Genomic DNA, 12,454 nt, shown 5'->3' with positions numbered 1-12,454 from the left:
GGCGTATCTCTGGGGCGGAACGGCGCCCTCAGACTCTGGAGCGGAGCAGCGCCCTACTCGCGACCTGGCGGCGGTGAGACTCCTTCGCTGCTTCCAGTAACTGTCTCTGGTGAAGCACCACCCCCAGCGGGACTCACAAACTGAGCGGCACCCACAGCGAGGAGAGACGGCTGGGCGGTGCACCCAGTGGGACTTGGAGGCTGGGCTGCCAATCCTTCACGCTAGAGCGAATCCTTCCCTTTCGGTTTAGGTCAAATCTTCTGTCACGGCAGTGACCACGCGGAAGTGGGAGTAACTCAATCATACTTTATTTAAGTTCAGTACACAAACAAGAGTCCAGGAGGGCCACAAACTGTAATGTGAGTAGAATCCCGATTGAAGGTTTAATCCGTATAGCGGTTATGATCCATATAGCGGGTATGATCTGTATAGCGGGTATAATCCAGAAGGCGGGTATCATCCAGATAGCGAGTATAATCCAGATAGCGAGTATAATCCTTAGAGTCAGAACCAGGAGAAAGAACCAGCGGGGAATGCTGGCAGTCAGGGTTCCGGTAGATCACTGTAGCAACTAAGAAGTTCCGACAGCGAGTGAGGTCAGAACGGGAACTTATAAAGGGGAAAGGTAACGATGGACAGGTGTTGGCGATTAGCGCCAGGAGCGGCTGAGAGAAAGCCGTGGAGGGAGGCATAGCAGGAGGATCCCTGACACTCATATCATGCATCTAAATGTAGTTTTTATTTTTTTCACATCCATATGTGTCAATATAGTGTTTGTGATAACCAGAGGAGGGAAGTAATGAAGTACAAATGCTTTGTTACTGTACTTAAGTAGATTTTTTGGTATCTGTTCATTACTTCACTATTAATTTTTCAGACTTTTCAGACTTTCAAACTTTTTACTTATACTCATTACATTTTTACACAAATGTCTGTACTTTCTACTTCTTACATTTTCAAAACCGGCTCGTTACTTTAGTTTTAATCCATTGATTTGGTGAAATATCAATATTTTTTTTTTGACTGCCGCCGATTTCAGCCCATCAACCGATTTCCTGTCATTGTGCATCTTTTTCAATCCACTGGTGTATAATGTACTGGCTCTCACTCACCACAGATGTAGACAAGTTTACGAAGATAAGAATGAGCAGGGCAGAAAGCAACAAGAAACTAATTTAAATCACTGCCTTTTTTGATCGTCCAGATAAGAACAATACATCATTTGAATCTGTCAAATGTCTACTTTTATTTGTATACACTTATAATAACAACAAAACGCTGTGCTTTTGTAAAATAAAGTAAACAGACAGTGTGCGCTCTCTGCCATGTCATCTCCCTTTACAAACACATAAATAAAACAACCTGAATATCAGTGAATATTTGCCTCACAGACATAATAAATATGTATCTATAAAACTGTATAGAAAGCTTAAAATGTATTTTACATAAACCACATTCACATCAAATAAAAATATTCTCTGATTATGTAATCGGTATGATTACATAAATCATAAATTAAACCATACCATCCCATAAATCGGTATGATTATTATAAAAGCTTCTTGACTTGACTTGAAGAGGTCATCCAGTATCACCTCATTAACTGTCCATGTGGACACATACTGTAGCAAAGGTTCCGTTTGGTGTCCTGATGATTTATGTTATTTAAACTACCATTATTACTTTAAAACATTTACAAAAATTTTATGTCTTCATGCATGTTGAGTTTGGTTTCACTAATAATAAACATAAATTTGCATAAAGCATCCATATTTCTCCATGCCCATGTTACTTAGAGTATTCAAAACATGAAGTATTAATATATGGTACATTTAGAGCAGATAGAAATGTGCGATTAAGTTGCGATTAAATATTTGTATCGAATCACAGCCCTAATATAAATATGATGTGAGTTCCAGTTACCAGTGTGACACAAAAACAGGTAATAGTAATAACTACCGTATTTTCCGGGCTATAAGCCGCTACTTTTTTCCCACGCTTTGAACCCCGCGGCTTAAACAATGAAGCTAATTTATGGATTTTTCCTGGGTTTTCCCCGGTTTCACAAGCTTCAAGCCAAAAAAACTGAGCCCCGTAAAATTAGACCAATGAAATTGCCGAACGGGTATAGGTGAACCAATGAAACACTTTATATTAAATCGTGCTCCCACTAAATCGGGCCGCACCACATCATAAATATGGATGTTTCTCTGAAGTTTGACCTTCCTCTCACTCGCACTGTCAACAGGAAATGAGAATCATTCATCACGCTGAAAACAACCGGGCATGAAAAAACACACTTCACTTGTGTTCTGAGCTGCACGGCATCGGGAGAAAAGCTTCACTGATGGTGATTTTAAATGCACGACGATGCCAAAAGATAAACTCGAGAGAAATTGTCGTGAAAGGAAGGAGGAAGACAGTGAACAATGACTTTCTTGGTAGGCTACTGTTTAGATACAAGCCGTGTAACAGGTCTTTCGTTAAAGCCTGTGTAAAGTTCATTAGTTTCAATGTAGGCACCTGCGGCTTATAGACAAGTGCGGCGTATTTATGTTCAAAATAAAAATCTTTGTAAAATTTAGTGGGTGCATCTTATATTTGGGTGCGCTTAATAGTCCGGAAATTACGGTAATTTTTTACTTAAGTATGTGTAAGAGCCCAAACTTCTTTACTTTCACTTGAGGAAAAAAGTATTATCAGTACTTCAATGTTTAACCAAGCATTTTAAAATACGAGTTTCTGTACTTCTGCTTAACAATATGATGTGTGTACTTTTGCCACCTCTGGTGATGACTGTGCAGAACCTTGGAAAGAAGAGATTAAAGCATTAAAGGCATCAGTTGAAGTGTGCGTTGTAATTTATAATAAAGACACAGAGCTCATTTTCTGTGGCTGTGAGATGCGGCATCTCATTTCTTCAGGGAACTAAGGTTATATACGTAACCTAGGGACATTACCTTTCAGGAACTCGAGCTGCATCACAATGCTTTGGGATCGAGTGTCCAATCATGCCACACTGACCAGTCCTTGTCTAGTGTGTGAGAGCACAACCAGAGCACAGGACAGGGTAAGGAAAGAACTGAATCCAAGACGTTTGGAAATGTCTTTCAGCATGGTGTTCATTGACTGAAGCGGAAAGATGAATCCCTGTATCTCTATCATTCTCCAGCACGCCCCAGTTGGCACAGCTGCTGTAGTCTGCTTTTTTGTTAGCAGGTGTGTCATCCACGCTGGTGCTTGGCAGAGATGAGGATTGCTTGAAAAATTTCCTTGCTTTACCAGTTTATATTTTGCCGCTCTCACTCAGTGAAACTTTCACACTCACTATCTCATTTCATTACATAAACAAAACATATAAGATGATAGGCTAATGGTTACAAAACATGCACATATGATGGAAATTTTACAGTCATAGTGGAAAATTTGGCGGAAAATGACGACCTTGGTCAGAATTTCACTCGCAAAACAATATATTTGGTCGCAAATGCGAACATTTGAGTCGCAGTCTGGAGCACTGTAAGTGATAAAATTAACATTCATAACTACAACCTGTAATGTAAAAAAAGCTAGGACAGTTTTATTTGTTTTAGCTTCTAAGCTTGAAAGGGAGAAAAGATATGCAAGTAAGAATAAAGATGGTGATTTTGAAATTATATTGCTTATTTAATTGGAAACCTAACAGACAATATCACTCTAATAATCGCAAATGTAATCACAAAGATAATTGGAAGCTTGTAAAGACTGTACAGGCTTCTATAGCACTGTCTAGACACAAAAGCAAATTTACTTTGTCTGTGTTGTGTTTTTCTGGTGTTTGTGTGGTTTAGAAGTAGGTTTAGTCAATTTGCATACATTACTTACTAGATTTTCACCTTTGGGTCCCCTGGTGGTCTAGTGGTCTAAGATGCAGCGCTCTCACTGCTGCGACCCGGGTTCGATTCCCGGTCAGGGAACCATCCCCGGCCACTTTCAGTGCCGGTCCCAACCCCGGATAAATTGGGGAGGGTTGCGTTAGGAAGGGCATCCAGCGTAAAACCTGTGCCAAATCAAACATGCGGAGGATCCGCTGTGGAGAACCCGAAAGAAACTTAACTTTAACTAGATTTTCACCTTTACATATGACATTAGTGCTATTGTATATTACATTGCCCAAATTATGTGGACACACTGAATAATTACAGATTTTAGGTGTTTTAGCAACACATCTTGCTACCAGGTCCATAACATCTCATAACACATAGCTGTACAATCTCCATCTGTAAACTAGCATTAGAATGGGTCATACTAAAGAGCTTAGTGACTTTAAACATGGCTCTGTCATAGTGTGATCTTTTCCACATGGTAGTTTGCGAAACCTTAACTCTGATGGATCTGCCAAGCTTCTTGCTGATGTAAAAAGCTTTTATGCAACGTCATGGTATCTGCTAAAGCATCTACAGTATAAAATACATTTATAAAACTTAACACAAAATAAAGATTTTTCTTGCATCTACTTAAACAACCTACTCAGCCTGGCTTCCACTACTCTTTCCCATAACTTCATGGTGCGACTGAACAACTATTCCCCTGCACATCTTCTCAGCATGCATCTTTTCACCTTCCAAAACCTGTGTGCGCCTTCCTCCACTCTTATACATCTCCCTATGCTCCTCTTCCTCTTAAAATATGTATTTACCATGACTATTTCCATCCTTTTAGCAAAATCAACCACCATTTGCCCTTCCACATTCCTCTCCTTGAGGCCATACCTTCCCATCACTTCCCCATCACCTCTGTTCCCTTCACTTACATGCCCATTAAAGTCTGCATGTAAATCAAAAACTCTCTTCACCTCCACTACACTCTTGCTGTATTCTTCCTTCAGGATCACCCCTACACCATTTCTCTTTCCATCCACACCATGGCAGAACATTTTAAACCCACCTCCAATGTTCCTGGCCTCTCCATTTCTAGTGAGCAAACCACATTTTCTTTCACATTCAGAGGATTAATGTGAAGTTTATCTAAAACCCTTGTCCTGCATCTGCATTATTTTATGTGTTGTCCTTCTTCCGCCTGACTGGCTGCTTTGATAACTGCCTGAATGTGCAGGTGTACAAGTGTTCCTACTATGTCATGGAAGTAGAAAAAGGAGAGAGATAAAGAGGAAGGTGGAGGGTGTTAAGAATAGTGAATTGTTTTGTGATTGGAAATTCTAAGTCTATAAGAGTTATGGTTGTTTAAATCTTTGGTGTTTTGTTTTGACTTCTCTTTTGTATATTACTCTACTCAATGTAGACCTTTACTGCTAACCTGCTGTAATCCCGTTTCCAAACACACTCTGTGTACAGGTAGTTTTGGTGGCCTCCACATTTTCTCCTGCAGTATTCTTCTGTATAAAGACACTAGGGATGAAGGCGAGTTCCCGTTGTTTTGGATAGGTTAGCTTGTATACTAGTAGGGCAGTCGGTTTGATTCTGCTCTTTAATTTGGCACCGAAATAGAGTCCACCTCAGCTATTCAAGATTTTACTGTTTGCTTCCATTGACCCTTTCTGTTTTTTTTTTCTTTTTATTTATCTTATTGTGTATATAGTCATGTTGTCCTATCGTACATTTATATTAAGTAATAGTGTAAGTAATAAAAACAAAGTTACTACTGGCTATGGTTTATGTCCTTTTCTCACAAATAAAATCACAAAAAACATTACATGTTACACCCCTTACCCTAGACTTTAAAAGGGGATCATAAAAGTGTGTGTGTGTGTGTGTGTGTGTGTGTGTGTGTGTGTGTGTGTGTGTGTGCATGTGCAGTGTCCTTACTGATATTGGTCAACTTGACAAATATGAGCAAGGAAGGCTGTGAAAAATAAAGCTGTGATGTACAGCAAAAGGTTGTTCAAACACCAAAATGGACAGTGGTGAAAATAAAATAAAATAAAAAGATTGCAAATGCACATTTCCACCTTAAGGGCAAAAATATAGTCATTCTAGTCAACTGAAAATATTATTAATCAACTCGAGTGGTCTCCAATCGAAGAGAAATCCATCCAGAGGTTGGGCATCAGGTTGATTCATATAAGTCTGGAATGACCTCTGGAATGATATATAATGCACTTCTGCTGAGGCCATGGTTTATCATCTGGAATATTTTATTCCATCTTGTTTGAACAAGCAAGATGCCTTAAAGACGACACCACATGCTTCAGCATGCTTCTTTAGAAAAAAGGTGTGTTTAGGGAACAGGTTACTCAGGTTACACAAATGAAAGCACACCAAACTGAAAACGTGAACTTTTAGATCTTATTTTTTAGAAACAAACATCAACTTTAAAATGAGTGAGTATTTAGAATGTTTTTATAGAATCAGTGTGTGTTCAATTGTGCACCCAGTGTAATTTATAAAATGATATTTAGAAACCGACTGAATCAATTGTCTTTCAGGGAGTATGCTTCTGTGTGTGATTTTCTGCAGCTTAATGGAATCTCAGTCAGGTATGAAAAGGATTACTGTGTTTTTGCATGTATGTGTCTATATACAGTGCAGTGTAAGATAATTTTCCTTCTTTAGTGATTTTGGAAGTTATGGAATTTGGAAATTTTGGAATGTTAATATCTCTGTTCTCATTTTCTCTCTCTCTCTCTCTCTCTCTCTCTCTCTCTCTCTCTCTCTCACAGACACACAGACACACAGACACACACACACGTATTTCACATTTGTAATTACATGAGAAAACACAGAACTAAATTAGACATAAGCAGATGTAGAAAGTGTACACCATAAAATGCATGTGTGCAAACATGTACAGTAAGTAAACAACAAAATGCAGTGCAATTAGAACAATAACACAGTGAAATAAAGTGCAGTGCACAGAGCTGATGTGGATGTGAAATTAAGTGAAAAAGCACAGATCATGTAATAATAAATACCGTATATGTAAATATTTACATTGAGTTTGAAAACGGTTTCTTAGTTCAAAAATGGTGTTCATTGTGTGTGTGTGTGTGTGTGTGTGTGTGTGTGTGTGTGTGTGTGTGTGTGTGTGTGTGTATGTGTGCACGTAATAATAGAGCGGCCTTTGGCTAAATGGTTTATTTTTATCACTTTTTTAAATTCACAAACATTAGAAAAATCCATTCAGGCAGCCCTAATATCATTGTTATAAGTAATATACCTACACATATTTAACACAGCAAACAAATGACTTCAATCTTTGTAAATTTTGCTCTTAATTTTGCTTCTACATTACAGATTGTTTAAAGGTGGTTGGCCCAGCAGCTTCTCTTGTTGCTGTAGCTGGTGAAGATCTGGTTCTTCCCTGTTTTATTAGACCCAACACCAGTGCTGTAGACATGACAGTGGAGTGGTTCAAACTAGATGAAGGGTTCTCAGTAGTGCATTTCTATAATGATCATGAAGACAAAAATGAAAATCAGGCCGAATCCTACAGAAGAAGAACATCACTGTTTAAAGAGGAGCTACCCAACGGCAATGCTTCACTCAAACTCTCAGCTCTCAGAGTCTCTGATGAAGGAGAATATAAATGTCTGATCGAGGACAAATCCTGGTCTGATGACATTGTTGTTCATGTAATTGTTGAGGGTAAGATCCATTTTACAGTGAAGATTTTTACAATGAGAGTCATTAATGCTTTGTGCATAGTTAAAACTAAATCTGTAGCAAAACCTTTTTTTTTGCTGTATTTTAGTGTTTACTCTTCATATCAAACATCAACATTAAGAGCTGGGAATTGTGGTATGGTTTTTTTTCTGCCACATGGGCTAGTTTCAGTATTTCAGAAAATAATTTTACAGACAACTAAAACCAAAAAAGTGCATGAGCAACAGTAATGGTCCTTGTACATTGTAAAATAATTATTACATTTTCACAAAATGTGAATTACATAGACTTCATTCATTATTTTAAAATGAGAAAATGTGGATGGGAATATCAGACAAAGTACAGCAATTAAAATCTCACAATATTAAATATAATCAGTGCTCTAGTGTGCACAATATTTCCAATCTAACATACTCAACCTGGAAGAAAAAGTGAATTTCATTGGTAGTCTTTTCTCAGGGAGAAATGGCCCCTCCAGAAGAATTTACATAAATGATAAATAATACAATACAAACCAGAGCAACCAATGCAGACTATTTAGTATAATATGGTGCAGGGTGAGGCAGGGCTGGGGTTGTTCATTACTGAGTGTCTGAAGATTTTATACTTGTGTGTACATATTTAAAAAAAAATATATATATTTGAAAATTGTAATATTTTATGTTAAACCAATGTGGAGATCAGCAGGATTTAAAATACTCAAAACAGCCCAATTGTACCATGACACAGATAAGCTCTTTTTGATTATAAATATATAATAAATATTTTTATTAAAGTGGTCAGTAACTGTATATTGTTATCTGTATTAACTTAACATTTTTCACATAATGGTGTTTTAATATTGCTCTGTAAAGAATATCTGATTCCATATCCAGCAAAAGAGCTTTATTAGAATAGTGTTTTGAAAAATTACATAATTTTGATTTAAATATTTGCCATCCAAATTTGTATTTTTGAGTGAGAGAGTGAGGAGAAATATTAATGTAAGAAGGTTACATGACTTGTTTTTTTTTTTTTTTTTGTTCTTGTATGTTATTTTTCTTTGTTTTAAGTTAAAAGCTTATGTTAAAACAATATTTTTTGCTTAATGATTATAGCTCAGGGAAGCCATCCAGTGATCACGATGGAGAGTTATGATAACTCAGGGGGGATTCATCTACTGTGTGAGTCCAGAGGGTGGAACCCTGAACCTGAGGTTCTGTGGCTGACAGAGAAGGAGTCACTCTGACTGCTGAAGACACACAGATACACAGAGACACTGGAGTCTTCAGTGTCAAAAGCCACATCACTGTTTATGATTATAGCGACTCCAACAGATTTTACTGCAGATTTCAACAAATTCATCACATGATGGAGACAGAGGTTATTATTAATAGTAAGTGTTTATTGTTAAAAAGAATCACATTAAACATAGATTGCAGCATTGTACTTCAAACATTACAGGAAAAAACATGAATATTTTGCACCAGAGTTTAAATGTGTTATTTTATTTATTGGTTATTTTGCTCTATTGTTTTGTGTAATTGAATATATCTGCAATATAACATTTTAAAATTTCCTTTCAGGTAAAGTCTTTGGTACTTGGAAGCTTGCTGTTGTCATTACAGTTTCAGTATGTCTTTTTACTGTTGGATGGACAATAACTGCAGTTCTCTTTTGCAGGAAAGGTAACTTTTAAACCATTTTCATCTCATAATAAGCTCAAATTATAATGACATTTACTATAGCTTTATCTCACACATTTCTGACAAGAATGAATTACTCTGCATGTGATGGGAATCTTTTATAATCTTCATATATCTTGGTTATAGGTAGGATGGCTAAACAGCACCCTTATCTCATACAAAGACCCAAGCTCAATCCGCTTATTCAACAGTTGAATGGCCCAGTCTTAGTATGGTTGGACTAGTAGTATGATTGTGTGGTTGGAGTTTCACTTCGGAACACTATTCCATCTTTAATTAGATTAATTAGATCATTAGAGTGTTTTGATTGCATTTCTATTTTATAAAATATTGTATGTGTTTATAAGTTCTGCATTATTGAAACAACAAAAATTAGCATTTTATTCTCTAGGTTATCTTTTAGCAGCTTGTTGCCATCACAGGCAAAGTGGACTGAGAAAATGTTTTACCAGGACATGTTCCAGGAGAACATAAAAACAATTATTTACAAAGACAAATAATGTTTTATTGCTACTAAAGTACAATTCATACAAAGAAATGTTTTTAGATTGTATTGTGATGTATTTTCAGTTTAAACATTTATTTACAAAGAGCTTAGGGTTTACAACATGGGCCTTTAGATCTGAAGGTCATGATTTCAAATCCCAGCCACAGCAAGCTGCCACTCCCAGGCCCCATGCTGTTTTTATAGATAAAAAATAGTAATTTACAATAATAATTAAAAAGGGAACTTAAATTATTTTAATTCAAGAATAGATAGTCTCTTGAATAGAAAATAATAACTTTTTAAACAGTATATTCCAATCACCTGTAATAATCACTTTTTCTCTCTTCAGTGCTGCAGAGACGGAAAATGGAAGAAGGTAATTACACAAGAGTTTGTAAAATGCAATTATATCAAATTTGTTGATAACTGTGAGCAGAGATGAGATACTATATTTGTAAGGAGATTTGTCTATTAAAATATTCACATTTTATAAACATTTGTACTGCATTGCTACATTTTGTTTAATCTAAATAAATGTAATTAATATAAAATATTCTATAATTAAGTAATTATGTTTTACAGAGTTAGAAGAAATGGGAGGTTTGCAGGTAAGAGTGTGTTTTACAGTTTCTTTGCATTTTATTGGAATTCCTTTTTTATTCCCTTCAGGAGTTATTATATTCTATATCTGTTTATAATAAACTAAAGGATAGAACATGCATATATAATAGTCAAAGTGAATGGTGTCATTGTTAAGATAAAATATTTTATACAACAGGTATTTTGTTTCACTAACTTGGCATTCCAGAAGCACTGATATTTAGTATGACAGCATGTTTTCACTGATATTTCACTGTTTCTTTTACTCTTTTACTGTTCTACAATAAGACCAGTATTACACTTAATACATGCTGTCAGTCAATATGTGCATTACCATGGCAGCACAGATAAAAGTAATTTCACACCTCGGTATTATGCTGTTGTACTGAATATCAGTGTGCTGCTGCATGTGCAAGAGCAATTTCACCATTTGTGCAATATTGTTTAAGCTTGAAACAGTGTCCCACAAGCAGTTTAGTTTCCAAAGATTTATTTTTTTTCTTCTCAGAGCCACAGAGGAAGAGAGTAAAAGACGGTAATCACACCTGAGTTTTAAAACAAAAATGTGTATTTGTACTTTTGGTTTATAGTGTAAACTTTACTTAAATATTTATTTTATTATATTATAATTTATTTATATAGAATTATATTTATAATTTACTTAAATTATTGTTATATTTTATTAAAACACACTAGAGTATTCATTATAATCTTATAATTTAGATTAATTTGTTTAATTGTAATAATAAAACTAATTTGTTTAACAAATCTGTTAAATAATCTGTTTCACAGAATTAGCAGACATGAAGAAATTTGCAGGTAGGAAGGATTTTACTTTTTTTAATCTTCATTACAGTTAAACCAGAGTTTACTATATTTATTGCATTCTGTGTGTGTGCATGGGAAGCGGTAGCTTAGTGGTTAAGATGTTGGACTTCTGAGTGGAATTTTGTGAGCTCAAATCCCAGCATTGTTAGAACCACTTAACCCCAACATAACTCGTAGCTCACTTGCTAAATGTACAATGAGTGTCACTAAGTCTTATTATGCATGAAATTATAGACACAAAAGGATGTAAAATAATGACAAGACATGAATGAAAATAAAACCTATGGCTCATAACACAGACGGCAATGCAAAAGTGCACAGTGAGACACGTATATAAATGTGTCATTTAATGTGCATATTTGAATGTGAATGAGTCAAGAATGTGGATTTGTTTAATGTCATTGAATGTGCATGCATGTAAATGCATCCATTAAAATGTATAGAAGTGTTTAAATTTGTTTATTACTTTTCTGTTTTTAACAAGCCATATTGCCTTCACTTCACTAATCCAACTAGAGATTCTCACTGTTTAATGAAAAACAATCTATGTGTCTGCAACATTTAATTATTTCTTATTAAGGCTCCTTGGCATTCATAGTAATAAAATTGCATAAATGCATGTAATCTGGAGAAACTGCAACAGAATCTGTTGATATAGTTCATGTATTAAAAACATAAAAAGCCTTTAATTAATGAAATTTCATGGGCAGTTTTATTTAAAAAATATTTTTTTAGATTTTTTATGTAGTTTTTTAATTATTCAGTTTGGTTTGCTGAAATTTGTGAGTCTGCAGAAGTCTGTGAAATGACAACCTTTGCTATAGACTCTGTACACACACACTGTATAGTCATGCAGACTCAGTCACATTGTTTTTGTGAATAATTCTTTGGTTTAAATGCATTAAAATTTGTCTGTGCTTCTCTCAGTGGATGTGACTCTGGATCCTGACACAGCTCATCCCAATCTCAAAGTGTCTGATGATGGAAAACAAGTGACACATGAAGAAACACAACAGAATGTATCTGATAGACCAGAGAGGTTTGACAAATGTATTAATGCAGTGGGAAAGCGGAGTTACTCAAGTACTTTTTATTATGAAGTGCAGGTCAAAGGGAAAACTGCATGGATATTAGGAGTCATGAGAGAACACTGAAAGGCAGGGGGACATTAATCTGAGTCATAAGACTGGGTTCTGGACTGTGGAACTGAAAAATGAGAATGAGTATAGGGCTAATGCTGGTCCCCCTGTCCA

General features: G+C 35.8%; 1 pseudogene; it reads left to right on the top strand.

Annotated features, from left to right (window-relative positions):
• Window positions 1-6,217: 6,217 nt before the first annotated feature.
• LOC124387039 lies at window positions 6,218-12,243 on the top strand (annotated as a pseudogene).
• Window positions 12,244-12,454: the final 211 nt, after the last annotated feature.

This window comes from Silurus meridionalis, chromosome 6 (assembly GCF_014805685.1).
Source record: "Silurus meridionalis isolate SWU-2019-XX chromosome 6, ASM1480568v1, whole genome shotgun sequence".
NCBI lineage: Eukaryota > Metazoa > Chordata > Actinopteri > Siluriformes > Siluridae > Silurus > Silurus meridionalis.
This window is presented reverse-complemented; position numbering and strand designations above follow the sequence as displayed.